Source organism: Cebus imitator, unplaced genomic scaffold, assembly GCF_001604975.1.
Source record: "Cebus imitator isolate Cc_AM_T3 unplaced genomic scaffold, Cebus_imitator-1.0 Scaffold439, whole genome shotgun sequence".
In the NCBI taxonomy this organism is placed as follows: Eukaryota; Metazoa; Chordata; class Mammalia; order Primates; family Cebidae; genus Cebus; species Cebus imitator.
The window spans coordinates 582,487-587,227 of record NW_016107754.1 but is presented as its reverse complement, the minus strand read 5'-3'; the positions used below and the strand labels follow the sequence as shown (position 1 = coordinate 587,227).

The 4,741-nt window shown below is 41.7% G+C and overlaps 1 pseudogene across 1 annotated transcript; it reads left to right on the top strand.

Annotated features, from left to right (window-relative positions):
- The first annotated feature begins 2,462 nt into the window (after nt 1-2,462).
- On the top strand, nt 2,463-3,267 carry LOC108290561 (annotated as a pseudogene). The gene has a single exon (XR_005197156.1). The product of XR_005197156.1 is annotated as a 60S ribosomal protein L7a-like (transcript).
- Nucleotides 3,268-4,741: the final 1,474 nt, after the last annotated feature.

Sequence of the window (4,741 nt, the reverse complement as noted above, 5' to 3'; positions counted from 1 at the left end):
AAAAAAAAAAAAAATAAAAATAAAAAATAAAAATAAAAATAAAAATAAAAATAAATAAATAAATAAATAAATGACTGCATGGTATTATCAAGGTGTAATATAATTTATTAAACATTCCCCTACAATGAATAACAAAAAGCTCCTATAGTTACCATAGTCTCCTAAACTAATATAAAAGACAAATACATAAATTAGATGTGTCAAAAACAAATTATCTTTACAGCTCTGCATGCCCTGAATTAGAGCACTAAACGGAGAAGTGGGAAGACTTGTGCTAATCTGATGTGGAGTGTGGAGGAGACGTGGGAGTCATATCATTATTCAGCCTCCTCTAGTTAAGGGTAAGTACTAGAAACTTACACCTAACACAGTGTAAGGTGGCATTTCAACTGGTATATGCAAATGTGTTTATTGGCAGAGATTTCACTGAGAGGGCCATTAACCAAACAAATTTCTAATTAAATCAGTTCCACGGATAACTACTGGAAGTCTCTCCTCAAAAGATGGAGCCGTGCCCGTAGCCTCAATATTCCCTTTGTATAGTACACAGTAGGTTGCAGAGGTATCTGAATTTCAGCCACTTATCTCACACACAGATATTCTCACTTTATAGTAGCATGGGATTTAACAGAAATAACTCTGGGTCCACATCGCCTGGGTGTTTGAATTGTGGGTCTGCCATTTATAGCTGGGTGACCTGGGGTAAATTACTTAACTTTTTTGAGCTGAATTTCCTCTTCTTTATCAGTAAGATAGAGATTATAATAATACCTATATCATAGAGTGGTTGTGACTATCAGATGAGTTAACTTATGTGAAGGACTGTATGTTTGTTACTATTAGCAATGGTGTATCTTTTTTATTATATGTATCTCATTTTCAAACTTAATCCAGTTTTGTCATTGAACATTTTAATGCTCAGTTGTGATTTAAATAATTTCATTTGAAAGAAAACCATGGCCCGGCGCGGTGGCTCAAGCCTGTAATCCCAGCACTTTGGGAGGCCGAGGCGGGTGGATCACGAGGTCAAGAGATCGAGACCATCCTGGTCAACATGGTGAAACCCCGTCTCTACTAAAAATACAAAAAAAAATTAGCTGGGCATGGTGGTGCGTGCCTGTAATCCCAGCTACTCAGGAGGCTGAGGCAGGAGAATTGCCTGAACACAGGAGGCGGAGGTTGCGGTGAGCCGAGATCGCGCCATTGCACTCCAGCCTGGGTAACATGAGTGAAACTCCGTCTCAAAAAAAAACAAAGAAAGAAAACCATGTCCAGATATTAAGTCTCTAGTGATTTATGAAACCACGAGACTGAATCTAAAACCCAAAGTCATTCCATCAACGAGGAAGTTTTTTAGCCTTGGCATATCCTACAACAGAGCTGAAGAATACGGCCCTAGGAAAGGCTTTTGTAGTAGCCCAGATATGAGAAACCCTCGAAAGCAGTACACAGCATTTCCCAGAGGAAATCAGACCACTGGTACTTTAGAAATGATTAATAATGTTAATGAGTATTTAGCATTCTTGGAAGCATAGCTTAATTGACTACACAGTCCTAGGGGACTAAGAGAATGAGGCATAAGAATGGAATCTTGGCTTTTCTTGAGCCCATTTTTGAAGCCAAGAAAATTAAACAAGAATAGGAATCCATGTGTCTGAACAGTTCTACTTAAAAAGTCATCAAGAGGCATCAGGTCATAGTAGGATTAGGAAGGGAAAAAAACACAATTAATTTACACTGGGGTTGTACCATTGCTTTAAGTTAAGTATCCTGTCTTTGCTTGTAGATGGAAATTTGGAACACAAAAATTATGCTATCCCTAAATTTCAGGTAGCTTACATAACCTGAAAGCTACTTGCCCTACTTTCAGAGGGTGCTCCTGAAATGGAATTATTTATGGTGGAGAAAATTGTACTTTAAGGTAGAAATAGCTGAGGGAACCACAGACCCATGTGGTTTTTGGAAAAGAAAGCCCTAATTCCTTAGATGCATTATTAAAATTATCAGTGAAGGGGTAATTGGACCCACAGACTCCTTTTGTAGAATTCACTAAGGAACATGAATTAAAGATATTAGCATCTTGGTTGGGTGCCAAGAAATATAACAGTACAAATACAGCCTTGAGGAAACACTTTTTTTTTTTTTTTTGAGACAGTCTCAGTCTTGTTCAGGCTGGAATGCAATGGCATGATCTTGGCTCACTGCAACCTCCACCTCCCGAGTTCAAGCGATTCTCCTGCCTCAGCCTCCCCAGTAGCTGAGATTACAGGCACCCACCACCAGGCCCAGCTAATTTTTGTATTTTTAGTACAGACGGGGTTTCACCATGTTGGCCAGGATGGTCTCGAACTCCTGACTTCAGGTGATCTGCCTGCCTCAGCCTCCCAAAGCGCTGGAATTACAGGCTGAGCCACCGCGCTTGTACATTCTTATTGAAATACTCTTGCTGTCTTCCCGCCGCCCAAGATGCCGAAAGGAAAGAAGGCCAAGGGGAAGAAGGTGGCTCCAGCCCCCACTGTCGTGAAGAAGCAGAAGGCCAAAAAAGTGGTGAATCCCCTGTTTGAGAAAAGGCCTAAGAATTCTGGCACTGGGCAGGACATCCAGCCCAAAAGAGACCTCACCCGCTTTGCGAAATGGCCCCGCTGTATCAGGTTGCAGCGGCAGAGAGCCATCCTCTGTAAGCGGCTGAAAGTGCCTCCTGCAATTAACCAGTTCGCCCAGGCCCTGGACCACCGAACAGCTACTCAGCTGCTTAAGCTGGCCCACAAGTATAGACCAGAGACAAAGCAAGAGAAGAAGCAGAGGCTGTTGGCCCAGGCCGAGAAGAAAGCGGCTAGCAAAGGGGACGTCCCCACTAAGAGACCACCTGTCCTTTGAGCAGGAGTTAACACTGTCACCACCTTGGTGGAGAACAAGAAGGCTCAGCTGGTGGTGATTGTACATGACGTGGATCCCATTGAGCTGGTTGTCTTCTTGCCTGCCACGTGTCATAAAATGGGAGTCCCTTACTGCATTATCAAGGGGAAGGCAAGACTGGGATGTCTAGTTCACAGGAAGACCTGAACCACTGTGGCCTTCACACAGGTTAACTCAGAAGACAAAGGTGCTTTGGCTAAACTGGTGGAAGCTATACGCACCAATTACAATGACAGATATGATGAGATCCGCCGTCACTGGGGAGGCAATGTCCTGGGTCCCAAGTCTGTGGCTCGCATCGCCAAGCTAGAAAAGGCAAAGGCTAAAGAACTTGCCACGAAACTGGGTTAAATGTACACTGTTTCTGTAAATAAAAATAATTAATGCAAATTTTCCTTCAAAAAAAAAAATACTCTTATTGAAAAGACAAATGATACTTCTAATGTAAAGTTAAATTACGACAAAAAGCAAATATACAATAATTCAGAAAACCAGAAGGGTAGCTCTCAGCTCTTCTGTGGGAGGGCTTTGCTATTTGATCCTTTTATGAGATATGCAGCAGGGAAAGGCTAGTGAGAGGACAGGGCAAGGTGGGAAGAACAGCTGGACATAAAGCCTAGACGTGAGTGAGAACAAGGTCACCAGTGTCAGCAGGAGCAGAGATTTTGTATTGGGAAATTTGAAAAAAAAAAAGAACAGCAACACATTAAGAACAGACATGAACTTCCTATTGAGACATTGTCAGAAAGAGGTAAAGAGGTTTCAAGCAGTACAGTCAAATGAGATAAATACTCAAGATTATTTATTTCACAGTCAGCACATTTTGGAGGAAATTACTAGCGGGGAGGTGAGACAAAGTGCTGTCTCAGTTCCCACCATCAGCCCCTCATAGCCTTCTCCTGCCTTACACTGGTGCAGTTTGTCTTTCCTCTTCTACACATTCCACTGAGACCTACTGAGAATCACAGTAATTGCTACCATTTATTAAGGATCTGTTTTCTGCAAGTTTTATAGACATTCTCTCACAAAACAGCAGCCCAATCTGATAAGAAACACCACTGTTCTTTAACTGATGAGGAAACAGGATGAAGGAAGATGAGGAGTGCCCCTCCTTCCTCATAGCTGGTAAGTGATAAAGCCAGGCTCTGAGGATGGCTCTGTTTCACTGCAACATCAGTAGTCTTTTCACTGTGCCTTTAAAATAAGGGAGGCTGAAGAAAAAGAGGAATAAGAGTATTTTCCTTCTGAAATTTAGTAACCTGTGGGAATTCTATGATCCACTACATTTCATTGCTCAACTTCATCATAACTCCTTCTTTCACTGTCAGTCATGTCTGTGGGGGAAAAAAGAAGACTGAGAAATCTCGCTCCTCTTAAACACCACTTACGCTTTTTATGTGTAAGCTATTTATCCATTCATTGAAGAAATGTTGGTTGAATAGCTACTATCTGCTAAGCATGCTTGATTTTAATCCAATAGCAAAGCTGGAAAAGGCTCTTGAGATGTCCTAATAAAACATATTTAAGCGCAGTGAGAAAAATGAATAAAGAGATAAATGCAGCAAGTAGACAACTGTATGTTTCATGACCTCATATACCATTATTCACTTGAAAGGCAAGTCCAACTTTAAAATAGAGGAATAAACCTTAACTTAATGGAGTAGTGGTTATAGTTAGAGATTCAGAAAATACATTTTACTAACATAAAAGCGTCTGAGGGCCGGGCGCGGTGGCTCAAGCCTGTAATCCCAGCACTTTGGGAGGCCGAGGCGGGTGGATCACAAGGTCAAGAGATCAAGACCATCCTGGTCAACATGGTGAAACC